The sequence below is a fragment of the Tupaia chinensis genome, unplaced genomic scaffold, assembly GCF_000334495.1.
Source record: "Tupaia chinensis unplaced genomic scaffold, TupChi_1.0 Scaffold144255_1, whole genome shotgun sequence".
Classification (NCBI taxonomy): domain Eukaryota; kingdom Metazoa; phylum Chordata; class Mammalia; order Scandentia; family Tupaiidae; genus Tupaia; species Tupaia belangeri.
In genome coordinates, this window is record NW_006204113.1 from 7,400,141 (window position 1) to 7,428,135 (window position 27,995).

The 27,995-nt window shown below is 36.1% G+C and overlaps 1 non-coding gene across 1 annotated transcript; it reads right to left on the reverse strand.

The window, feature by feature from the left end:
- Positions 1-21,840: 21,840 nt before the first annotated feature.
- On the reverse strand, positions 21,841-21,902 carry LOC114005678 (U7 small nuclear RNA). The gene has a single exon (XR_003547517.1). It is a non-coding gene; the product is annotated as a U7 small nuclear RNA (small nuclear RNA).
- Between the last annotated feature and the right edge of the window lie 6,093 nt (positions 21,903-27,995).

Sequence of the window (27,995 nt, forward strand, 5' to 3'; positions counted from 1 at the left end):
ATCCTCATCAGTTGAATGTAAATAGGTTAGATACATACTCATGGAATAGATTTAAAAAAAAAAAAGAAACCATATACTTCATAAAAATATTACTTCGATAGTAATGACTTATTGACAGAAAGTGAAAGAATGAAAAGTGTTTTATGGAAATAGAAACCAAAAGTAAGCAGGATTTGTTATGTCAGATAAAATAGACTTCTAAGTAAAAAATTGGTAAAAAGAGAACTGGACCCATAGCCTCATGGTTAAAGATGTCATGTCTCACATGGCTGACTGGTTTGAATCCTGGCCTTATTGGCTTGACAAACAATCCAGGCTTGTGTACCTCAAGTTGTGACAGGATGTGGAAATGGCGTGATCATACCCCATTGGTGGAGGTGTACTCTCTCTCTGGTGAGTACACAGCCCGCTACTGTCTCTTTTAAAGAGATAAAGTCATTATATAATGATACAAGAATCAATTTAGCAAAACGATTTAATGATGGTAATTACATATGCACCCAAATATATAAAGCATGTATTATGAGATCTGAAAGGGAGATATAGATGTTGACACCCCATTTCCAACACTGGAGAGATCATCTAGATAGGAAATCCTTGATAAAGTCTGAATTGGGCTAGCTCATGGCATGGTAGGTAAAGTGACTGGATTTTATATGGTCAACCATAAGGTTAGAGCCCCAGACCCAGTGACCCGAGAAACATGCTAGCACGTGTGTATGAATTCCCAAAAGAAGTGAGAGATGGAGAAAGAATTGCAGGGCGATTATTCTCCCACGTGGGGTACTTTCTTACTTTTCCTCTCTGTCTCCTGCAAGTGCATCATGCCCTCTGGCTAAACGGAATGAAGAATCTGAGTTAAATTGCACTATAAACCAAATGGACTTAATTTGACATTTATAAAACATTTCATTCAGTGGATGCAGAATACATGCTCATCAGCACCCTGGAGCATTCTCCATGATAGACTTTATGTAAGGCTACAAAATAAGTCTCAACAAAAATTTTAAAATCCGTATCAAGTGCCTTTTTGACCACAATGGATCAAAATAGAAATTAGTAGAAAGAGAGACTTAGGAAACTGTAAAGATACTTGGGATTAAACACCATGCTTCTGGACCAGTGGACAAATGAAGGGCTTAAGTAGGAAATTTAAATATTTCTTAAAACAGGTGACAATGAGAACACAACACAGGGAAACCTATGGGATACAGCAAACACTGCTCTAAGAAGGAAGTTTACAGCAATAAATACATTTTCTGAGAAGCAGAAAGGTTTCAAATAACCTAACAATGCACCTCAAGGAGCTAGCAAAGGAAGCACACACCAAACTCAGAAAGAAAAGAGGAGTTAAGAATGATAGCACAAGTAAATGAAACAAATACGATCTATGAGTTTGTTTTTCCTTTTCTTTTTCTTTCAAAATTTTGCCAAGTGGTGCATGCATGTGCTAGGTGGGAGAAAATTGATAGCATCCCTTAAGGGGCATGGTCATGCCACTGTAGTCTTTTCTCCATTTCTCCCTCAGGGCATGTTTTTCAAACTGCTGGGTCAGATGTGGGATCCAGCTGTCTTTACCACTAGGCCAGGGGTTGGCCCAAAAAAGATCAATTGAAATAAAAAGTTGATTTTTTACTTATGAAAAAACAGAATTAGCAGAAACTGAAAGATTGGAAGGTATAGCAGGGAGGGCAACTGTAGATAATAAAGATAGTACAGGGTGTTGGATAATAGCAGGTGAGTAGTAAGAGGGAGAGAGAGGAACAGGAAAAACCATTTAATTGATACAAAAATGAAAACTAGATTTAGAAATACGTAAGTTTTGTGGAACAGATTTTAGCTCCTCTTATTACACAAATGAAAAAAACATATGCTAATCTGTATGTAGCTATATTTATCTCTGTGTCCTAACATTTTGTAAACCTCAAATATACCCAATAAAAGATATTTAAAAAAAAAAAAAACTACCTACTGGATAATGAGAGGCTTCCTGGAGGAGAATGGAAGAATCCACACCAACTAGGAACACAATGATAGGCAGTCTAGGTAGTTTTACTCTATCCAGACTTCCAAGTCATATGTGACTTCAACGGCAAGTTAGCCCAGTTGAGATCAACAGAAGTACTACTTAGTGAACCCACAGAATAGGAAATAGCAGTCAATAGTTGTTTTCATGAAGGGAGAAACTGAAAGGGTATTGCAAGGGCCAGGCTTTGGGAGAAAAAAGGGGACTACGTTGGATTATATTTGTGTTTATGTATTTTCCTACATTTCCTTGCCTTCTCTATAGCAAGGTAGAGGTAGACTTAGGATTTAAGTAGAAATAAGTTGTAGAGGTTGTAATAATCAGAGGATGGAGAAAATTAAGGGGGTGTGTGGTATGCCTGTTGATTACTATTCCAACAAAGATTTCTATGTCCTAATTTGCATGTTAACTGATATGACAAAAAAGAGACTGTGCAGATGTGATTAAGTCAAGGATCTAAAATTGGGGGTATTATGGCAGATTATCAGGATGACTCCTGAATGCCATGACTTGTACCTTTATGAGGGAGGCAGAGATTTGACACAAATACAGAAGGAAAACTGCTCTGAAGACACTGCACAGAGAAATTTGAAGATGATGGCTTGGAAGATTAGAATGACACAACTGCAAGTCAAGCATGTACAGCAGTTATCAGAAGCTGGAAGAGTCAAGGAATGTATTCTAAATCAAAAGCCCCTGTAGTATCATGCCCAGACAACTCCTTGACTTTGGCCCCATGATACTAGTTTTGGACATCTAAATTTCAGAACTGAGAGAAAATGAATTTCTATTATTTTAAGACAACATGGTATCTGGTACGTTGTTACAACACCTAGAGGAAACTAAAATAAGATTACTCTGGAAAAACTAAACTATGTCCAATAATGAAAGGAGCCACTAATAAGGAAGCATTAAATATGCATATGAAGTTTAACTAGGCCAACCTAAGGCCTAGTGGTTAAGGCTGGTGGATTCCACAGGGTTGACTACACAGTGTGGTGCTTGAGAAACACACAGGACATGTGTCCATGTGTGACCAAAATCCTGAAAGGAGGGAGAAATAGAGGAAAAGGGATTGTGGTGTGATCCTACCCAAAGGGGGTGTGTATGCCTTCTTCTGCTTTCTCTCTCTCCCTCTCTGTCTCTCTCGAGCAAGCATACATACACTCTGGCAAATAAAAGAAAATAAAGTTTTCTCAAATTTCTGGCTGATTTCTGAACTAATTATTGGAGGAACCCCCAGATAGACAGTCAAAAGGAGTAGTTGAGGTTGAAATTACTAAGCAGAATTGTTGGTGCTTGCTACAAGGTAGATAGTAGAGTTGAGTTAATTTTCTATTATAACAAATATAAACAATTTTAGAAGAAGATCCAAAGTCTCCATAATAATTCTCTTGACAATATTAATGAATATAAAATAATTGTATTTAGAATTCCAGATGGAGAAGTAAGAGAGAATGGGGGGGAGAAGAATTTGAAATAGTGGTGGGTAACGATCCAATGCTAGTGAAAAACAAATCTACAAATTCAAGACGATCCATGAAACCAAAACACAGGATATAAATGAGGGCACTTGAAAAAGCTTATGAGGTTGGCCCCGTAATGGAGAGGTTAAACATTACACACAGGGAGTCGGATCCGATATGGTCAACCATGATTTGAATCCCAACCCTGGTGACTTGAAAAATATGCTGGGCACGTGTGCATGTGTGTCCCCAATACTGACAGGATGGAGAACTGGATGAAAAAAGACTGCAGTGTGACTATGCTCCACTAGTGGGTGGTTTCTTTCTATTTCTCTCTTATGAGTGCATGTACACTCTGAAAGTTAAAAAAAAAATAAGTTCATGAATAATGGAATTAAAATGTGGGTTTATTTTAGTGCAGAAGAAAATTGAAATCTAAGTGGTTTTATTTTTCGCAATATCCATTTCCACAAACTTTTTTGAAGACCCCCTTCATTCAAGAAATATTAAACCTAAGCACAACATAGTCAAACTGATGAAATATAAAGATAAAATAAAAAGTGTAAAAGCAATCAGAGAAAAATGCACATTACACTAGGAGAATACAAATAACAGTGGCATCCAAAAGAATAAAGTCAGGAAATAGTGGAAAGATTCACTGGAATAATATTAAAATCAGAAAAACAAAGAAAAAGAAAACAAAAGCAAAAACAAACAACCCTATAATCTATATTCTTCAAAAACATCCTTCAAAAAAGTAAAAATGAGACAAAGATTCTTTGCATAGAACAAACCACCCTGTAATCTCTATTCACAAAAAATATCCTTTGAAGAATAAAAGTGAGACAAAGATTCTTTGCAGAAAACACACACAGCATAAACCATAAAAGGGAAAAGAAAATAATAAATATGATATTGCTATGATTTGAAGCTGGCCCCCATAAACTCATATGTTGGAAAATTCATCCTGAATGCAATGGTGTTAAGTTGTGAGACCACCAGCCAGTGACATGGTGGTTAAGTCACTGGACTCCCATGTAGCTGATCACAGTTAGAATCCTGGATCTGGCACTTGAAAATCATGTTGGGTATGTGTGCATGCATGGCCAAAATCTCAGGAGGAGAACGACAAGAAGGGATTGTGGTGTGGTCATCACCCCTTGAGATAGGAGTGATTTCTTTTTTCCCTCTCATTGTCTCTCTCCCTCTCTCCTCTCCAGACAGCACACATGCCCTATAGCAGAAAATTTAAACAAACAAAAAAAAGTGATTAGATCAGTATGACTTTTCCCTCACGAATGAGTTAGTTCTTTTGTGAACTGGTTGCTATAAAAGTGAAGTGACCTAAGATGGTTATTGCTTCCTTTTTTACATGTACTCACTTGGTCTCGCACTACATTATGACAGAGCAAGCAGACTTCATCAGATGCTGGCTCACTGATCTTGGACTTCCTTAACTCCAGAACCATGGGCCAAATAAAACCTACACTGTAAATCACTCAGTCGCTGATATTTTATTATAGCTACAGAAAACTATTAAATGTCACAAAAATTATAATTAAAAAATTGATTAGCAGGGCCAGCAGATGCATGGTGGTTAAGGCACTGGATTTTCGCATGGCCGACTGTGGTTTGAGTCTGAGACCTTGCATCTTGCTTTCTCACTTTCCCTTTCTCTCTCTTTGTCTCTCTCTAGTCAAATTAAAACTAATAATGATAACAAATAAAATTGACATAAAAAAATTTTAAGAGAAAATGATTAGATAAGCCAAACACTGATTGTTTGTATAGAGAATACTTAATAAATTCCTATAAATCAATAGTAAGGAGGCAAGTAATCCAAATAAAACATATAGACAAATGAATTGAACAGATATTTCACAGAAAAAGTTATCTGTGTTAGTCAACATGAATATCGATAATAAAGTACCAGACTGAGTAACTTAAAGAGCAGAATTTTATGTTCTCACAAACATGCAAATCGTGTCTCAAGTTCAAGAGCATGGTGCCAGTAGGACTGGTGCCTTAGAAGGCTCTGCCCTTGGGCTGTAGGTTGCTGCCTTCTCCCTGTATGCTCATGTGTACTTTCCTTGGTGTACTTGTGTGGAGAGAAAATATTAGCTCTCTGGTAACTGTCTTTTTTTTTTTTTTTTTAGAATTATTTTACTTTTACTTTTTGAATTTTTAAAAATTTATTCATTTATTTATTTAAATTTGACCAAACACACACACACACACACACACACACACATAAACACACACACACACACACACACACACAAAAAAAAAAAAAAAAAAAAAAAAAAAAAAAAAACAGAGGGGGGAAAAAAAACAGAGAGAGGGAGAGAGAGAAGGAAAGTGAAAAAGCAAACCACCAGGTCTGGGACTTGAACCGTGGTCAGCCATGTGGGAATATCCAGTGCCTTAACCACCATGCAACCTGCTGGCCCCTCTAGTAACTCTTTTAATAAAGGTATTAATACTATCAGATTAGGACTCCACCATCCTGATTTCATATAACCTTAATTACGTTTACAGAGTTCCCAACTCCAAATACAGCCATAGTGATTGTTTCAACAAATGGCTTTCAACATATGGATTTTGGAGGGAAGACACATAAATACTCAGTCTACAGTAATATTAAAATGGCCAGCAGCTTATGAAATGATATCGAATGTCTTACTCATAGGGAAATGCAAATTAAATCCACAAAGATACAGCATATCATACCAATAGGATGACAAAAACAAAGCCAAACACAAAATCCAATAGCACCAAATGCTGGCATTTAGGTTGTGCAACTGCCATCCTCATTTGTTGATGGTAGAGTGAAAAAAAGAGAAAAAAATGTGAAGGTTTTCTATAACAATGTACATGAATATATTTCTAAAATAGTCAGCCAAAATATGTCAAAATATTTGTCTACAACATAGTAATAACTAAAATACACAACACTAGAATAATATATGAACAAATTTTCATTCAGTCAAATAATGGAATGCAATTCTGAAATAAAAAAAGCATGGATTATGGTTAGCAACTGCCATGGAGGTTAAAATGGCTGAATCCCAAGGGTCAGCTATGTGGTTTGAGTCTTGTACCTGGTGGCTTAAAAATTGTGCCAGCATGTGTGCACGTGTGTCAAAGTCCCAAGAAGATAATAGAGGTGCAGGCCATCCCCCCGAGAGTGATTTCTCACTTTCGCTCTGTCTCTGGTCCCCTCACGCACTCTATAGCAAACAAACAAACAAACACAGATTACTTTTAGACAAAATACCATGGTACATCTTAAAACACTGCATGAAACCAAAAAAAGTAATAACACAAGAAAACACGTGTGGCATTAGTTTATTGATATGTCTTCCTTAAATAGGCAAACTTAATGTATGGAGAAAATGCTGATTGGAAATAACATAACTAAATGGTAAGAAAGATGAGAGAATTTCCTGGGTTGATAAAAATACAGAAATGTGAAAGTTTTTTTTTAATTTCATCCTTAAGATTTATGAATTTAATTATATGAAAGTTTTACCAAAAAGCATATCAAAAGGAAACACAAGTATTGAACCGAATTAGTAGGTTTACTTTAGCCAGTACTATTTGCTGTAGTGAGACTTTCCTGCATGAGGGATCATCACAAAATTCATGGAAATGCATATTAAGAAAAAAAAAAAACTATACATGAATTTCAAAATTTTTAGCATCAGAACCAGCAGTTAATGGCTATGTTGCTGAACTCCCACGTAGTCAACTGTGGTTTGAGTCCCGGACCCAGTGGCTTAAACGCACTTCGGTTGCATGTACGTGCATGCCCAAGATCCTGAGAGGAGAATGGAGGAGAAGGAATTGTGGTGTGGTCATCCTCCCTAAGGGGTGATTTCTCGCTTTCTGTCTCTCTGTCTGCCTCTGTCTTTCTGGCGAGTGCACAGGCCCTATAGCAAAAACCTCTCCAAAAAAAAAAAAAGTAAAAAGAAAAAAAATTTAGCATCAAAATAATAGTTCTAAAATATATTGGAAGTGCTCTTATCTCCTTTATTTTGGAAGGTCCAATGCTTTAAGACATAATGTAGAAGAATCCTTAGGTCTGTGCAATTTTATATCTCAGCTCCACAATTCATTATCTCTCTGACCACTCACTGTATCTCAGTTGACTCCGTAAAATAGGAATAATAAAAGAACTGCATTCACAGTGTCACTGGAAAATTTAAAAGGTTGACGTATGAGGCGATGTACATAAAGTTCTTAGAACAGTGCTCTCTGTGTAGTAAGTGTTACAGAAACATTAACTTTTTTTTCTGTGAAGAGCCATCACAATGATATAGAAAAGGGATGTTTTATTTAAGTATCACAGCAAAATATTTTTAAGGAAAAAAAGAGATGTTCATTACAAACTTATTAATAGGTTGATTAATTTAAGGTTCATCCATGTTCATCACACTGTCACTAATGGATTAAGGAGCCAGCAGATGGCATGATAGTTAAGGCACTGGACTCCCGCATGTTCAACAACGGTTTGACTCCTGGACCTGGCAGCTTGCCATACATGTGCATGACCAAAATTCCAGGAGGAAAATGGAGGAAAAGGTATTGCAGCTTAGCCAATTACCCCTAGCGGGTGATTTCTCAGTTTCCTTCTCACTGTCTCTCTCTTTCTATGGTGAGCACATTTGCCTTCTGGCAAAAGCCTTAAAAAAAGGATTAATTAAGATAGTCATTCGAGGCATTTGTGGGACAAAGAAATGGGTTATTATCTGTTGAAGGATAACCTTATAATATTCTGAACTAGACTGATGCAAAATGCACACATGTTGGAATTTTCACTTTGTAAGCTAAGTAACATGATGGAATGTATAAAAGAAATTGAAATAATAATAATAATAAAATATAGTCTTTTTCCTCCATATCATAACAAGGTTCTTTTTTTAAATGTTTATTTATTTATTTATTTTGTAGGAGAGAGACAGAGAGTCAGGTATCGCCAACAAGGTTATCATGCCACGATTTACTCCCAGCCTCAGCCCGAATCACAGGGACATACCCACATATGCTTGGTGTACTCAGGGAGGTCTCAGGATGAAAATTCTTGACCTTTCCCCTGTGGGTCCAGTTGCATTACTGCTGCACCACTGCCTGGACTTCATATTATAAAATTTAAAATCTATATCACAACCTCTTCATACTAACTCTTCATAGCAACCAGGATACAGAAAGTTAAATATTTTCTTACGAAGGTAATGAAAGAAACCAACCAACCAACGAACAAAATCAAGTCCCAATCTTCTCACAATGTTTTCTCCTTAAGAACAAAATCCTGTTAAATTTTAAATAAATAAATAAATTCTTATACATAGTAATTAACATTCAGTGTTATTTTTGGCTATTTTCACACATCTTAGCACTTAGGATTGAAATCATTTCAGCTGAAAAGCTTCCCTCAGTTGAGAAGCTTGGATTCATGTATATTATTAGCTTGGCAGCAAAGAAAACTGGCCCAGTTTTAACAAGAGAGGCATATTTTTCCCAGAGTCAAGGCAATGTGGGAGGACCCTACCTCAAGATTAGGGATCTCAGGAACTATACTGAAATCTGTTATAAATTAAACAACTCAATACAATGAGTTTGTATGATGTGCTGCAGTATGACGTACTTCTGGGGAGAAAATCTCTGCTTTTAGGCAACTTAACATCTATGTGTGGATGATTGTTTTTGCATGTAGCATGTGACATAATTCATAAGGTAACACAGAAGGATTCAAAAAAGACAACCATGAGAACCACCTGAGAAAGAATATTCCGCAAAAACTCAACAGATTTAGTATTGCAGGAAGTGTGACCTTGAAGTTTGGGGACGATTTCAGGTGAAGAAAAGGCCGAAGAAAAGCTATGAGTTGTGTTTGGATTCACAAATGTGTTAGAGCTGGCAAACAATGAGACTCTGTCCTCAGGAGATCGTCTGTTCAGTTTAATTAAGAAGACAAAATTAAGAGTAATAGACTCAAATATTTAATTAAAATGCCTTTGGTACATACAAAGTTCTCATAACTAAATTACAATCCAAACATCCATCTCATAAACCATGAAAAGATGATTAAAATCGGAAGTAGGTAAGATCTTTATTTATCAATCTGTATAACATATCAAACTGCTTTGTAGCTTGAACTAGACGTTTAGAACCCTACTGAGAATCATTGGCATTAATGTCCTAGATGATAAGCAAAAGGGCAATTCTTTCTTTATAAAAATAATGCCATTGACCAATGCTCAATAAATCATAATCTCTGATGGGGGAGTAGTGTTTTGCTGCTTGTCCTTTTGTGACAATGGCCCACATTCACATAGTGGTCATCACACTAGGCAGCCTGGAGCACAAACACAATGACACCACTGCCTGGACTTCATATTATAAAATTTAAAATCTATATCACAACCTCTTCATACTAACTCTTCATAGCAACCAGGATACAGAAAGTTAAATATTTTCTTACGAAGGTAATGAAAGAAACCAACCAACCAACGAACAAAATCAAGTCCCAATCTTCTCACAATGTTTTCTCCTTAAGAACAAAATCCTGTTAAATTTTAAATAAATAAATAAATTCTTATACATAGTAATTAACATTCAGTGTTATTTTTGGCTATTTTCACACATCTTAGCACTTAGGATTGAAATCATTTCAGCTGAAAAGCTTCCCTCAGTTGAGAAGCTTGGATTCATGTATATTATTAGCTTGGCAGCAAAGAAAACTGGCCCAGTTTTAACAAGAGAGGCATATTTTTCCCAGAGTCAAGGCAATGTGGGAGGACCCTACCTCAAGATTAGGGATCTCAGGAACTATACTGAAATCTGTTATAAATTAAACAACTCAATACAATGAGTTTGTATGATGTGCTGCAGTATGACGTACTTCTGGGGAGAAAATCTCTGCTTTTAGGCAACTTAACATCTATGTGTGGATGATTGTTTTTGCATGTAGCATGTGACATAATTCATAAGGTAACACAGAAGGATTCAAAAAAGACAACCATGAGAACCACCTGAGAAAGAATATTCCGCAAAAACTCAACAGATTTAGTATTGCAGGAAGTGTGACCTTGAAGTTTGGGGACGATTTCAGGTGAAGAAAAGGCCGAAGAAAAGCTATGAGTTGTGTTTGGATTCACAAATGTGTTAGAGCTGGCAAACAATGAGACTCTGTCCTCAGGAGATCGTCTGTTCAGTTTAATTAAGAAGACAAAATTAAGAGTAATAGACTCAAATATTTAATTAAAATGCCTTTGGTACATACAAAGTTCTCATAACTAAATTACAATCCAAACATCCATCTCATAAACCATGAAAAGATGATTAAAATCGGAAGTAGGTAAGATCTTTATTTATCAATCTGTATAACATATCAAACTGCTTTGTAGCTTGAACTAGACGTTTAGAACCCTACTGAGAATCATTGGCATTAATGTCCTAGATGATAAGCAAAAGGGCAATTCTTTCTTTATAAAAATAATGCCATTGACCAATGCTCAATAAATCATAATCTCTGATGGGGGAGTAGTGTTTTGCTGCTTGTCCTTTTGTGACAATGGCCCACATTCACATAGTGGTCATCACACTAGGCAGCCTGGAGCACAAACACAATGAAAAATCAGTCCATAAGGTCATTGAGCTGCTCACCAGATGGCCTCTGAGCTCCAGTCTCCAGCTGAATGAAAAATTAATGACCACTGACACAAGCATCATACTTTCAAATATCTGGCAACATACCTACAACCTTTTCTCAATTAGTTTTTTCTTTGTTACTTTCACTCAAAAGATAATACTTATTTTTCATTTTTTGTTGTCTATTTCTTCTGAGAGAGAGAGAGAGCGAACCAGAGAGAGAGAGAGAAAGAAAGGATAAGAGAGAGAGAGAGAGTGAGGCATTGCCAACAGGGTCTTCATGCTATGACCTACCCCCAGCCTCAGCCAGCCCAGATCACAGGTGCACACGTGAATGACTGGCATGTATAGGGAAGCCCTGGGATCTAAACCTGGGACCTACCAGAGGTCCAATCATATTGACACTGCAAAACACATGATCTAAAAAGAAAAGCTTCTGATAGCATAAAGATCAGTACAAGAGTTGGGTTGGCAAGGATAAACTTTGAAATAGACTCTTCCTTTTGGGTCAGCTATGACAACACAGCACCATGATTGACACATGGTAAGAGAAAAATAAATGGGATTTTTAAACATTATTTTATTTGTTCATCCATTTATTTTCATTTGACCAGGGAGAGACATGGGGAAAGTGAGAAAGCAAGCCACCAGGTCCAGGATTCAAATCATGGTCATGCATATGGGAGTGTACAGTGCCTTAATCACCAGGCCACCTGCTGGTCTCTGTATTAATACCATTATTATCTTGTATTTCATGCTTTTCTCTTATAAAGTTCGGCTGCCTTCCTTATTTTGTATCATTGTCTTGAAGTGTCCACATTGATTTTGAGACCCAGAACATTGATTTTGAAATCTAAACTGATCATGTGGACTTTCTGCTTAGAATTCTCCTGTGGTTTCCCATAGCTCTTAGAATAGAGAGAGACCTTATAACATGGACTTAATGGCCTACATGATCTTGTCTGCATGTCCTTTCTCATGGGCCCCTGCCTCTCACCACACGTCCTCTAAACATCTTTACTCTGTTCCTTACCATGTAGGCCTTTGCACGTGCAGTTTTCTATACTTGAAGTAAGCAGATCCTTTCTTTACCTGAGCATCTCCTATTCATTCTTCATATTTCATTTTATGTACATTTTCTCAGGGAAGCTCTTCCTGACCCTCCTAGCTAGCTGTCATAAACAGTGATATCATCACACGCCTCTCCTTCTCAGCACTTATCACTGCTGTAAGCCTCCACTTATTCCTGTGCAACTTGTTAATGTCCACCTTCTTCCCTATACTATAAGCTCCTTGTGGGCAGGGGCAATGTCATTTTCCTCAGTATTGTATTCTAGGACGTGAGACATTACATGGTACACAGTAGGTTTTATAAATGATGTTCTGATTGCTAAATATATATTAAGCATCATGCAACTAAACTGTTAAAATTGCTTAAAGTAAAATGAATTTTAAAATGCTAATGGCATGGAACCATGAAGTAGAATAAATATAAAAATATGTAAAAGATAAGAGTTAATAAACAGTTTAAGTCTTCTACAAAGATGTTTTCTTACAGAATTCATGTCTTTTGTGTTGTAAACTTCTAGAATCTCAGGGACTAAAAACTCTTCTTTTCAGTCACTGAAACAGAGGTCTGAGAAAAATGTGCCTTGGGAAAATAATTGTATAGAAGAGGACTTCAAAATGCTCACAAAAAATGATATTAAAGTACACATTTATTTTGGTGACTTTTTAAAAAAATTAACGCATTAATTTTTTTTTTTTTTTTTTTGCTTAAGGCGTGTTTACTCAAAGAGAGAGAGAGAGAGAAATCATTAACCTTTAGAGGAGGTGGCCATGCTGTAATCCTTTCTCCATTCTCCTCTTGGGATTTGGGGCCTGCACACACACGTGCCTGGTGTTTTTCAAGTCACTGGAACAGGGCCTTGAACTGTAAGGTCACAATGTCAGCCATGTTGGATTCAGTCACCTTACACTGCACCACAGGCTGGTCCACATAGCGTTTTTTTGTTTGTTTGTTTTTAAATAATATGTATTTTCCACGAACTCTTTGAAGATTCTAAGTTCATGGAAAGTGTGAGTATGAAAAATCGATGTGTGGGGAACCAGCAGTTAGCGTAATGGCTATATCGCTGGACTCCCACGTAGTCGACAGCGGTTCGCGTCCCGGACCCGGTGGCTTAAAACTCACGCCGGGCGCGTGTGCGTGCATGCCCAAGATCCCGAGAGGAGAATGGAGGAGAAGGGATTGCGGCTTGACTATCCCCCCTGGGGGGTGATTTCTCGCTTTCTGTCTCTCTGTCTCTCTCTGTCTGTCTGGCGAGCGCACGCTCCCTATAGCAAAAACCTCTCCAAAAAAAAAAAATCGATGTGTGGATTTCAAAAAGTTTAGCACCAAAATAAACTCTTACTTTAATGGCATATTCATATGTATAAATATATTTTATAGATATATTTGAAAGTTTGCTCAAAAGTACCTACTTAAAATATAGGTCGTGGAGTAGTAATAGCTGGTAAAGAAGAGCTAGGTTGTCTTATCTGTATAGAAATTGCAGAACCAAAAGGTTGACTGTTGGATGAAAGAGAATTTCATAGGCGAGGCTTATTTATGTCATTTTGGAAGTGTCTAGAAAGCAGCATGTTTTGGAATGAAAAGTAAAAATTTTCAAATAAAAATCTAACTTTTAAGGGCAGGTTTGTTTTCACTAACATGCTTGAAAGCATCAATTTGAGTGTTTGTATCCATAATTTACTGAACTGTGGAACGAATATACTATGTGACATCTGCCTGAGGTATTGGATTGTAAATATTTCACGACTTTATAAATGTACCATGATTAAGTGTGTTTTAGCAGTCAACTGAATAATGTTTTACAGCATGAAAATGAAAAAGTTTATTTTTTGCCTCTATCTGAGAGCTTTGCAAATAGATCACAAAGTTTATTTCTTATAACCAAAGTTCTCCTAGTGATATCGAAGAGAGAGGAGAGTTCTGCATCTTGATACATAATTCTCCCCCTTTCCAGAAAAAAAATGCTGTAAAAGTTCTGATAAAAAATTCTCTGTTAAGCCACAATTTGTTTTGATATCTGTTGTAGTCAGGATAATAGCCCCCAAAGATGTCCACTTCTTAATGCCTAGGTTTGTAAATGTGTTACCTTACAAGGCAAAGAGACATTGCTGATGTGATTGAATTAAGGATCTTAAGATGGGATGTGAAGATAGAAGTAGAACCTGTAATCAGGGAGAAAGATCTGAAGATGATGAACTATTACTTTAAAGATGAAGGAAGTGGCCACAGGCTAATGAATATAGGTAATTCTAGAAGTTGGAAAAGGTAAGGAAAGGGATTTTCCTCTAGAGCAGTAGTCTCTAACCTTCCTGGGAGCTGGGACTGGCCTAGTGGAAGAAAATCCTTCCATGGACCAGGGTGGGGGTGTTGGTTTCGGGATGACCCAAGCATACCACATCCACTGTGCACCCATTTTGACAAGTACCACGTTGCAATATACAATGAAACAATCACACAACAGTAGAGTTCATAATCCCTTGAGACTCTAATATCAGCACTCACTGGACAAGAGTTGGAGCCTAGGTGTCAATGTGAGTGATGGGGAGAGGCTTCAATTACAGGGGAAGCCTTGCTCACCTCACCTTGCTTGCTCACCTGCTGCCCAACTTCCACTGTATGACCCAGCCCTCTGCAGGCCACTGACCAGCACAAATCTGTGGCCTGGGAGTTGGAAACTACTCCTCTAGAGTCTCAAAAAAGAGGCCTTTCCCATACCTTGATTTTAGTAAAACACATTTGCAGAACCAAAAGATATTTTAAGCCATTCTTTATGGTAATTGTTGTCAACAGAAATTGGGAACAAATACATACTGAAAGACATGTATTGATATCCAGATTTTAATTAGATAATAACAATTAGTTAATATTAAGTGATAGCTTTTCAGTGTTAAGGTAGCTATTGATCAATCAAACAAAACCCAACATACGTTTTTGGGTGAATTATAGTGTCTTTAGTAGTCAAATATACCTACTTAATCAGCATATCACTTGGGTCTTCTGGAAATTTAGAAATATAGATAAGTTTGCCTTGGACTCCTAGTCTCTTGCACCATAAAAGTCAAAATCCCCCTAGCCCCAAAGGAATATAGCTTTTAATAGGAGTGATACGTATGATGGTTGCAACTGTTTAAAGGAAAGAGAAATCAAGAGAGACAGAAAGCTAGAGAGAAAGAGGATGCTCAGTTAGAAGAACCATGTTTTTTGTTTTGTTTCGTTTTTGTTTCTGTTTTAAAAGATGGCCATTTTAGAAGGTAAAGGTGAATACTTTAAATGCAAAGACAATAGTATGAGTAAAAATACTATGTTAAGAAATCATGAGGTGGGAACAGAAATAATTTGTAGTTGTGAGAATGATGGAAATGTAATAAAAGGCTAGCCTATTGAAGGTCCTAAAAGCCAACTTCAAGATTTTATTTTTTTTTATTCTACAAGTAATGGACGAATTCTCTGAAGTCATGTAACAAAAAGTCCTTTCTTATCCTCTTCCATTGATATTAAAACAATAACTTCTGATTTCCTTGCAAGAGCTGTGAATGAGATAAAACCCACTGGTTTTCAAGTGTTTTTCCCAGCATCTCACAATTTGGAAAACAAACAAACAAAAAATCAAACAATAACAATTACTAGAAGAAGATAAGAATTACCAGCTCTGTAAGAAGTGTGAAGTAACATGGATGCTCGGGACTGTTAGAAAGGAATCACTTCAAAGATTTAAAGAGTTTGAGTAATTCTTTCAATCCAGGAAGTAAAGACCAAGGAGAAGGATGTGGGCTGGACTGTGAGTGTGACCCACACCTTGTCATTCAGTGTAGTCAAGTTTTAGTCCTGGAAAACAAACCAAGTGATGCTAACTGCTGGTCCCATGTAATACTTAACTTTTAAAGTTTATTTAATTTATTCTTCCATAAATGAGAGAGAGACAGCACACCTGACAGATTCTCAGCAGCACCATCCACCCTCAGTCTTAGTCACATCTGGATTATGGGCACACACATGCTCAAGGTACTTAGAGATGTTTTTTGACATGAACTTGGAGCCTTCGCATGTGGGTCAGCCCAGCAGCGTCATGTTTTACTGCTGCATCACCATCCGATCCCTGTAAAATTTGCTTTTTATGTTTACTATTTCTAGTTTTTAATTTTACTTTCTCTTGAAGAAGATACAATTGACATAGTTATATATTTTCAAATGTCTTAAAGGACTATAGAAATATTCCAAGTATTTGTTCTCTCTCGTCACAATTTAATCTCATCATTATTTTTGTGTGTGTGTGTGTCTTGGATTGTTCCCTAAGGCTGATTTTTTGTTGACCCTTTGTAATATTTTAATTATCCTTTTTCTTCTCATTAAAAACAGGGTTTATATCTCACATGAGCTATTCCACTAAATATTTTATTTCTCTTCCTCCCTTGTAGTTGGGTGTCACCGGGAGAGTAACTGAACTATTTCTCAAATTTACTTGAATGATAAATTAAAAATAGGGCTTGTACTTTTTTTGCTGTTAAATTATAGTGGGAGAGACTAAAACAGTGCATGATTGCAAGTCATGAAGCTGAGAACCAGATGAATCAACTTTTAGCTAGCTACAAGGCATCTAGCTAAGCTAGTTTTGATTTATTCAGTTGTGAAATCAAATCCTATCTCCTCTTCATTCTCAAGTGGTTGGTGGTCAAATGGTTTGGTCAGGTATTTCACAAATAATAAAAACCTAGATCTATAAAAAAATTTAAGCCAGAAAGAGCTTTTAGAAATGATTTATTCAGTGCTGTCATTTCATAGACTGGAAACCACTGAATGGAACCAAACCAAACCGGAAGAGCTTTGAGACCCAGGGAGTTGAATGACTTGCCCAAGGTCACATGACCTGTAGACAATGGGTCAGAAAAGCCTCCACATCTCATGATGTGGGGCCTAGGCATTTCCAGATATACCACCTCCAGCCTATATTCTGAGGCTGACTTAAAACCTATGTCCTTTCTCATCTTATTGGGCAACAAACCAAAGGAAATCCTGTGCCTCTGAGTCATCTATTCAGTCAGTTGAGTTCAAGTTTATCTCCAAATTCCAACTGCTTCGTGACCTTTCTTTCATGTGATCCTCCAGGTGTGAGAGAAAAGTCAGTCTTTCCTCAGCCCCACTGGTTAGTACCACTGAGAATTCCCTTATTTATATTCCTGTCAATATTGCTTATAATGCGACAAAGCCTGTGTTTAAGATAATAACCAGCCTGAAAGTTTATGAAACAAAAGATTGATATCAGCTTTATAAAACTCAGGCAAAAGCAGTATCTTTCTACATCTTGCTATGTTTTTAATTCTAGAAATCTTTAAACTCAGTGACAACTGAGAAATGTTGTAATTAGTAATAATAAGGGCAAAAATAAAAGTAACAATTGTAAATATCTTCTAAGTGCTCCATTGTTGTGAATGTTCTCAGTTTCTTTATTGATTTAATGATAAGAAAGGATATACTTACTACTTTCTCCAGGTTACAGGTGTCTTTTCTGTTTTTTTGTGTGTGTGTTTGTTTTTAAGGGAAGTAAAAGCTTCTGAGTGTAAGGCTTAAATAACATGTTTTAAAAAAATCATTTAGCTTGTTTACGTTTCAGAGATTTGGATAGTTAAAATGCATGGCCATAGCTAACTCCCTCTTCAAAATTGGGGGTTGTTAGGAAACATATTATTTATGAAATATAAACTTCTGCAACGTGAGTTGGTTATGGAACTTTCTGGGAGACTACCCCATCTCTTCTGTTTACTTTTGCTTATCAAGGCAGAAAACCTATAACAAATGTAGGAACTTGGTATTTAAAGATCCCTTTCCCTCCAACCCCTGATTCAGTACAATTCAAACTTAACCTTTTCTCTCACTTCTCTAATTCATCATCATAATAAATTAATAAAATTGATTAAGTCATAATTCCCACATACATATTATCACTTTTCTTAAATAAAGAAAGATTGAGAACCAAAATTGATGGGTGATCTATTGAGATGCAGACCATGTGGAAGACACTGAGAATAAGACAATATGACTTTGAAGAGCTCATAGCTTTTGAGGATTCGACATGGTAAATATTATGGTGGCTAAAAGCAATGATGGATTGACGAACTAACAGGAGATAATTTGCTAGAGGAAATATCCCTGGGATGACTCTTAAAGAATGACAGAAAAAAATAAATACATATATAAATGAAAAAGATTAATTGTATTGAGATCTGAAATAGTTTGGTGGGTTTGAAGAATCAGAATTCATTGTTGCTTGGTGGAATACAATCTTTGCTTACAGAGTTCCTTATATCTCAGTTGTCTTTAACATTCAATTCTGAGTTACCCACACATATATTATTCACTCTCAGTCTTGATGAAAATATTATCTGTATGTAACATTATTTTCTGATGTCCAAAGGAAAAACTTCTGCTGTGTATCTAATTGTCTCTAAATAAACTGGAGAAACTTTGCCCACAGTATTAACACTTAATTAACATTTTGTAAATTGTGCATTGCCAAAAAGTCTTTTTATCACCAATTCAGTTTTTAAAAGAATACTTATTTAATTTTATTTACCATCATTATTATTATTTTTAAAATTTGCTATAGGGCATGCACACTCATCAGAGAGAGACAGAGAGAGATTGAGAGAGAGTAAGAGAAAGAGAGAAAGTGAGAAAGCAAGCCACCAGGTCTGGAACTCAAACTGTGGTCAGCCATGTGGGAGTCCAGCACCTTAACCACCCCATCACTTGCTTGCTCTACCCCAATTCAATCTTATTTGTACAGATTCAAATGCTGTGCCACCAGACTTGGTTCAACCTCACAAACATTTCTCCAAAGTTATTGGGTTGCCATAACTTCTATTTGTTAACACATCTTTCTCACTGACCACTCTGGGGTTAACTAATGGTATAATTTTCCTTTATCTATGCTTTAATACTCAGAATCTTAGATCTGACAGAGAGTTTCAAGTTAGTCTATTTCATTCTCAACTTTTCTTGCCCATTGAAACATAAAGGGTACCACTGAAATGCAGTGGAGAAATGATGGCATTTTATATAAATAGTGCTGACTCCATTAGATGTCCATTTGAAGAAAGATAACTTTGATCCCTTCTTTTTACCAGACACAAAATTTAGACATATTATCAGACCTACAAATTAAATATAAATTTACAATCTTCTAAATGAAAATATAGACGAATAAAAATAAAACCAAAATACATAATATTTCTTAAACATAACACAAAAATTACTAGGCATAATATAAAAGACTTGTGATTTGGACATTGTGGAAGACAGAGAAATATAACATGCAGATCTGTCTTCAAGGAAAGACTCATTGCTCTAATTGCAATGAGGGGGCTGTCAGTGTGCCGTGTTCAGCTATCTTAGCTGCAGAGAACCACTTACTTTGTTTAAAGTCATACTTTGTTGTTGCTCACAAATATAAAGTGAATACATACACACACAAACATATATATGGAGAGAGAGAGAGAGAGATTGATTTAATTGATCTGACCTGGGCCTGGATATTACTTATTTTACTTCGGAGTCACCTCTGGTGACTCTAATCTTCAGCCAGTGTTAAGATACACAGATACACAGCTCTAAATAAAGTTTCTCACATTACCTATTACAAGTGGAGAAAGTAAGCTTTTAGACTCAGGTGGCTTCCCCAAGAGTTCATTCAATAAATCTGGTTGGTCCCCAAGATGATTCTGGAACCAGCTCATGGTTTACATGGAACTTTTAAGCATGACCACCTTGTACTGCCTTTCCCTCATGTTACCAAGTAAAGGCATTCTCATTCCATGCTTCCCTGATCCATTCAGAGTCTCCACTTCATATGAGAACAAAGTACATCTTTCTGAGCCTCTCATTGTGGTTTCAGTAGGCCTTCCATGATGTGCTTAGATTTGATGTGGGACAGAATTTGTTTTTAAGCAGAATTAAACTACATTTTACAACAGAGATGGTTTCACTTGTCCAGATTCAATAACCAGCTGGCTACCATCCCAGAGACATCCACATTGGAAAATCTTTACAAGGACAAACCTCTACTGGATTGTCCCCCTCTTATGGTTTTGTGAGAATTGAAGGAGATAGATTTTTAGCACAGTATGTGTTCAATCAATAGTAATAATCATGATATGCATAATTATAGGACCAATAATGATGATTATGATTTTCAAACATAATCATAAAACAGTTATCAATTTCAGTAAATTTAACATTGTTCAGTATTCATATACTGTTTGTGTTCCAATTTTATTGGTTGATCCAAGTGGGATTTAGATTATTATTTCCCCTCCAAAACAGAATTCTGTAAACAGTCAGATATTGCATTTGGGGGTCACAATTTTTTAACACAGTTTTTATTTATTTATTTATTTTTTTGGAGAAGTTTTTTTTTTTTTTTTTGCTATAGGGTGCATGCACTTGCCAGACAGACAGAGAGAGACAGAGAGCTAGAAAGTGAGAAATCATCCCCCAGGAGGGATGGCCAAGCCGCAATCCCTTCTCCTTCATTCTCCTCTTGGGATCTTGGCCATGCATGCACACACACCCGGAGCGAGTTTAAGTCACTGGGTCCGGGACTCAAACAGCGGTTGATTACATGGGAGTTCAGTGACATAGGCATTACGCTAACTGCTGGTCCCAATTTTTTAGCACGGTTTTAATCTGGAATATTTCTTCTGCTATTTTTTGTTGTTTTGTTTATGAAATAATAGAATTAGTCTTTCCCTTGTAAATAAAATGTTATTTTGTATTTGTCTAACATTGCTCCCAGTTTGATTAGGTTATGTATTTGTGCCGAATGCTACACAATTGAAGTTATGATTTTTCTCAAAGTATCACATCTAGAGTCACATGATATCCAAATTTCCTTCACTAATAGTATAAATTTTGATAATTCTTAGTGTCTAGTATTTGCATTGTATAGTAATTATTATTTTTTGTCCATTGCAAGTAATAAGCACTTGGTAGAGAAACCCTATAAGATGATGTGAATATCTTAATTCTCATCAAAATTTGCCTTGGGACCAGCAGATGGCATAATGGTTACATTGCTGGACTCACACAGTGGACTACAGTTCCAGTCCTGGACCCAGTGGCTTAAAACTCATGCCAGGTGAATGTGTGCACATGCCCACAATCCTGAGGAGAATGAAGGAGAAGGGACTGTGGTATGGCTATCCCCCCATCATTTTCCGTCTCTGTCTCTTTTTGTCTCTCTGGCGAGTGCATGCTCCCTATAGCAATAATTTCTTTCCCCCAAAAAACAAATTTGTCCTTAGGTTTTGGTATTCTATTTAGTAGATTTATTATCAAATTAGTATCCTATAGTTTAATTTACGTGATTCTTGCTTCATCTAATCTTTACTATGATGGCTGCCAAATGCTCTCATACTTCTCACACATTTGTTAGCACCTTTCCCTTGTTAGCCGGATTAACTCCCAAGTTTCTACATTTTTCAGTGCTTCATATTTCACTTTATACTTATTTTGGTGATCAAATTGTTCTTGCAGTGGACATGGTAGCATGCCTTCATTTATTTTTTCTTAGTACTTAATTTTTTTTTTCCTCTTCCCCAAAGCATAGTTCAGGCTCTTTTTTTTCCTTGGACTTTCTGGTAAAAATGGAAAAACCTGCTAAACAAATTCTAAAAGAGCTGTAACACTTTTAAATTGGACTCCTCCAACCTCAGAATCAGACTTTCAGCAAAATATTTTATCAAAAATTAAAAATATTTTCTTCACCTTACCCCTCTCTTTTCTTCCTGTTCTGGTCTTCTAGTTCTCTTGGCTAAGAGTATAATGTAGAATGAAGACAACAGTTCCATGCTGTGAGGAAGAAATTTGCAGTGGTGACTGAGACATTGGATCCCACATGGCTGACTGCACAGTTGAGTCCTGGACCCAGAGGCTTAAAAAACATGCTGAGTGTGTCTGCACATGAGCCCAATATCTGGAGAGAATGGAGAAGGTGTGGCCACTCCTATTTGGGGGAGTGATTTCTCATTTTCCATTTCTAGCTCTCTCTCTGTGGCAAGAGCATATGCCCTATTACAAAAAGCTAAATATAAAAAAGAAGGAAAGAAATTTGCAGAATGAAAGAAAGTTCCATATTCTGGAAACTCTGGAATTTTTTCCTTTGAATGACACCTGACCTACTTAGCCATATGTGTAGATTAGAGGCCACAGAATCTTTCTGGGACATTCAATTCCAGCTTTGACAAGTTTATGTAGAAAAGCAAGTGATTAATGAGTACAGCATAAAATACAATTGATGAAATAGCTGTAAATTATTTCTCTATAGCCATAAAGGCCATTCCCATATACAGCTTATATTCCCTCAGATTCTCATTCATAATTTCTGTGTATCCACCTCTTAGTTCCTGTGTGCTTTGCTCCTCCTGCCCTCAGCACTGTGCTGACAGTGGGATTAATGGGAAGGAGCACCTTGGTGTTGGTTCTTTGCCTTATCTGTGTTACTTACCAATCTCTCTCACAAGTCTTTCTGGCAGAAGTGGCTTGATATATCTCTTCTACACAATTCTTCATTCCACACTCCAGTGCTGGGACCTTAAGACACTTGATTCTAGAAGGGGATGTAGAAAACAGATGCTTTTTTTCCCATTAAGTAGGTATCTTTTAATATATATTTTTTAATTTCAAGAAAAGCAGTTTTATCTTTAATAAATCACAGAAATTCTAAGGAACTTTGCTTAAAACTTAAAGCCAGGAAACAAGTTAGGATTCCGTTCAAATAGTAGGTACATGAACCTATTGTCAGCTCAAGACAGGACAAAAATCCTTAAACCAGAAAACAAAGCCTAGAAGAAAATCAGTAATGTTTTAATCAAAAGTCATAAAATGCTACCTCACCAGTTCAGTCTCATGTTCTTAATCTATCTTCTGTTGTGGTTCGATCTTCTCACTTAAATTCTGGGATATAATGTTCAACTCTAGACTTGTCCCTACCATTAAGTTGGCCATTTTCTTAGTTTTTGAACTCTTATTTCTGTGTGTCTGTATTTAATTTTCCTGCTATAGCACTCCCTTGGGAACTTCTTGGAGATCTGGTCTGGTGTTGGTAAATTCTTTCAGGTTTTGTTTATCTAAGAATGTTCTTGTCTTTTCTTCCCATATGAAGGAAAATCTTGCTGGGTACAGTATTGGTTGACAGTGCTTTTCCCTTAACACTTTGAATATATTTTCCCATTCTTTCCTCGCTCGCATTGTTTCTGATGAAAGTCTTGTTAGCCTGAAGGGATATCCTTTTAGGTAACTTGCCATTTCTCTCTTGCCAATCTTAGTATCTTTGTGGTTTTGGCCAACCTGGCTTTAATGTGTCTTGGAGAATATCTTCTTGGTTTGATTCTATTTAGGGTCCTTTGTATTTCTTAGGATTGGATCTTTGAGTGCCTCTCTAGGTTTGGAAAGTTTTCTTGCAGGATTTCATGGAATAGATTATCAATGCCCTTATGAGTCTCTTCTTCTCCTGGGATATCAATTATCTGGATTTTTGGATGTTTGATGATATCTAGTATTTCTCGTATATTATTCTATTATTTTTGGCAATTTTCTCAGTCTTTGTGGTGGATTTTTCTAGGTCAGTGATTCTGCCTTCTATATCTGAGATTCAATTTTCTGTATGATCTAGTCTGCTTTTAATACTTTCAAGGGAGATTTTGATGTCCTGTGTTATAGCCTTCATTTTTAACAGGTCAGTTTGATTATTTTTTATAATGTGTATTTCCTCTTTTAGATCTTGTAAGAATTTCTTCACCTCCTGGAGCTTGTCAGCTCCTTTGTCCTGTCTCTTCTGCAGTTCATTGTCTCTCTTCTCTTCCATCACTGTTAGCTTCGTAATTATGAATATTCTAAATTCTTTATGAGACAGTTCCATGATTTCCATTGAAGTCCCTGTGGATGAAGAGGGGTTATTTTTTTACCTTGGAGGAGAGGTATTTTCTTGCTTTCCCATATTTCTTGTGACCCTGTGGTAATTTCTAGTCATCTGATGGATGGTGGATTTCTTCCTAATTCTTGAAGTTCGATCTAAGGATCCAGGCATGTGCAGAAAGAGGTGATCTGGAATCTCTTTGACACTCTGTTTTTATCCCTTTGTGCAGCAGATTCAGTGGTTATTGAGGAATATGTTAACCGTAATAGTATTTGGATGTTTGGCTACGGTTCCCTTAGATCCATCTAGAAACACAGTGAATGGAGATTGAGGAGCAAAGTGATGAGATTAAAAAAAAAAGAATAAAAAAACAGAGAAAGAGAAAAAAGAAAGAGATAAAAAGAAGGAAAAAAAGAAAAAAAACAACACCAAATTAATTAAAAAAAAAAAAAAGCCATGCAACATGCTTGCACTTGTGTGCTGCATGAAGTGACTAGTTCTCAGCAGCAATGGAGGAGTCTTCTTCTGAAGGCCTGTCCCTTGCCTCCTAGAAAACAGATTCTAAGAGGGGATTTTTGATTTGGATTATTCACAGAAGATGAAAATAACTATTCAGTTACTGGTGCTAGATGGAATCTTAGTTTCTTCTGCAAACTGCAGCAGTATGATTATTCGAACTTCTATCTGTTGTGAATTGAGGGTGTTTTAGCTTGTGCTACATATCTGCCACTTGGAAGTGAACACAGAAAAGTGGTAGTTGTAAGGACTATAGGGTGAGTTGCTTAATGTTTGGTGTCAACTTCAACGCATAGAAGAGAGAAAATACTAAGCAAAAATCAATCATGTATCATATTAATATATGGCTTGAATATTTTTGAAGAAATTTAAATGAGCTCTCATTTGCTGGAGTTGAAGGACCAATTGTGCAGAAGAATAAGTTCAAGGCTTAATTTTAAAATAATTCTAGGAGAAGGTGAATTTTCAGTCTGATCAACCTGATATATAAAAATCAGGTCCCAATAAAGGACGGGTCAGACAGTGAGACTTTGGATAGAGGTATACGGCTCAATACACTTGAAAATCAGAACCCTATATTTCATTGAATGTCATGGGTCTGAAGAACAGACCAAGTCTCTCTTGGTAAAAGATAGAAGCCCCGTCTTGTTTGAGAAAGATCCTTTGAAAGACAGTATTTGGCTATCAACGTAACCAAATAAGAAAATGTCCCTTCTAAGGAAGAAAATAGTTTACTCAGCAATGCAGCTTTGGAACCTGGTTTATATGTACTAACAGATAAGGAAGAGACATATTTGGAGTTAGATTATAAGGGTGTTGGACTTCAGGGTATGTATGTGTGTCCAAATACAGAACTGGATAAGGGAGAGTCTACCAATATGGCACATTCCTCTGTGGCTCAGGATTTAACTCCTGGCAATCCTGGAGCTAATCCTGAAACACTGCTAGGTTTACTCTTGGAAGCTTGACATAAATAATGACTCAAAATAACAAAAAGCGTGCATGTGGGAAAACTGGACCACCCAGAACAAATATTTCAGATGTATCTGTTGTATAGATCAGAGACTCTACAAGCTATGTTTCTCTAGAGGACCTCGATGAAACTAAGTTATTCAAGTTAACTGAAAAACCTTCAATATTTGGTAAAGAATATATTATGTACTGTAGGAAAAAATATTTTAAAGCCATAGTGCTAGAAACTATCCAAATTGATTATAGAGACCAAAAAAGGACTAAATATTAAACAGAACATTAGTGACCAGTGGAAAATTATGAAGCGGCCTGACTTTTATGTAACAGATTCCCAGAAATGACAGATTGAAGACACTCAATATACCCCAAGAATAAGCACACAAAAAGCCATATCAAACCACATGATAATCAAATATTTGATAATCAGCAATAAAGAGATTTTAGAAGCATCTTGAGGGAAAAAAAGAGTAAGTTAAGAGGATTAAAATAAAAGAGGATTAAAACAATTACTCTTAAATGAAAACAAACTGTATAGAATATAAACTTTTATGTAGCAAAAATAAAGGTAAAGTAATAACTGTTTTATAGAAAAAATAGCTAACAAAATTTTTTACCAGTAGTTGTGCAATAAAGCAAATAATAAAGTGTCCTTTCATTAGAAGGAAAATGATACTAGAAGTAAACTCGTATTTACATAAAGGATAGAAGAGCAATGAAAATGGTTAATGTGTGGCAAAATATTTAAAAAAAAATTTCTTTTTTGGAGAGGTTTTTCCTGTAGGACATATATGCTCACCAGAAAGACTGAGAGAGACAAAAGGTGAGAAATCATGGCCATGGCACAATCCCTTCTCCATTCTCCCCTTCGGATCTTGGGCACACACGCACACATGCTTGGCCTGAGTTTAAGCCACGGGGCCCAAAACTCAAACTGCAATTGACTACATGGGAGTCCAGAGACACAGCCATTATGCTATCCACTGGTCCCCCCAAAAAAATCTTTTAAAGAACATTACTGATGGCTAAAAGAAAAAATAATTACTGTAATTTATGATTTACGTCTCTTACAAAGGTAAAATTTATTATACAAATGAAAATTAAAATTGTATGTTTGAAAGTTCTCAAAATGTACTTAAAATATATTAATATCATTTGAAGGTTATTAAACATTTGTATAAGGAACCCTAGAGCAACAGTTATAAAAACAAATAATACCAAAGAAATATACAGAAAAGTAAATAATAAAGTTACAATAAAATGCATGATCAAAATAGACAATCCAAAGGAAAGTAGAGCAGTAAGAAAATTTAAGAAATAATTGATGACACAAGTAGCTAAACAAATAAAACAAGATTCTATAAATTGAAATCTAGATATACTGATAATTGTATTAAATATAAATGTTCTAAACATTTGGATTGCAAGATAGATATTGATATACTTGATAAAACAAAACAAAACAGCTATGTATTCTCTATCAAAGATGCATTTTAAATATAAAGACACTGCTTATTTTAAATAAAAAAGATTTAAAAAAACAGCTGATGATGTAACGTTACATCGCTTTACTCCCACATGGTCGACTGTGGTTTGAGTTCCTGACCTGGCAACTTATAACTCACACCAAGCGTGCATGTGCATGTGTGTCCAAGATCCTGAGAAGAGAATGGAGCAGAAAGGATTGCATCATGTCCATCCCCATGGGGGATGACTTCTCACTTTTTTAAAATTTAATTTAATTTTATTTATTATTATCATAATCTTTGTTACATTACACTGAATCACATATATCTTTACAGTGTATTATATTTCTTTTTCCAGCATGATTAGAAGCAGGAATATCATGCATATAAGTCAAGACAAAGACATTACTATCCACCTCATCATCATCAAATAGCTTTTCAACATTTTTTTCAGATTATTATTATTATTGTTAACATTATTTTTTTAAACATTCAGTCAATATATATCCTTTGCCTTCTAAAAATAATTTATCCAACATGAATTACTTCTCAGACCATCTAGCTGAGAATACATGTTATCACCAACAGGTAATAAACCATTTCTGTGTCCCCCTAATATCATACCTCTCTATTTGTTCTCTTGATATCCTTCTCTATGATATTCTCTTCTCCCTCTGCCCTGTTCCACACTGCCTTCAACATTCATAACTATTTTCACTGCTTTTATGCTCTTCAATATTTTGATCCTTACCATAAAGTGCAGACAGTTGGTATATATTAAATGGATACATACACTATCTTTCTTTCATATCCTGGCTTGCTTCACTCAGCAATAGGTTATCCATATTCAACCACTTTCTATCAGAGGCCAGGGTCTTGCTTTTATGTGGCTGAATAGTATTCCATAGAGTATATG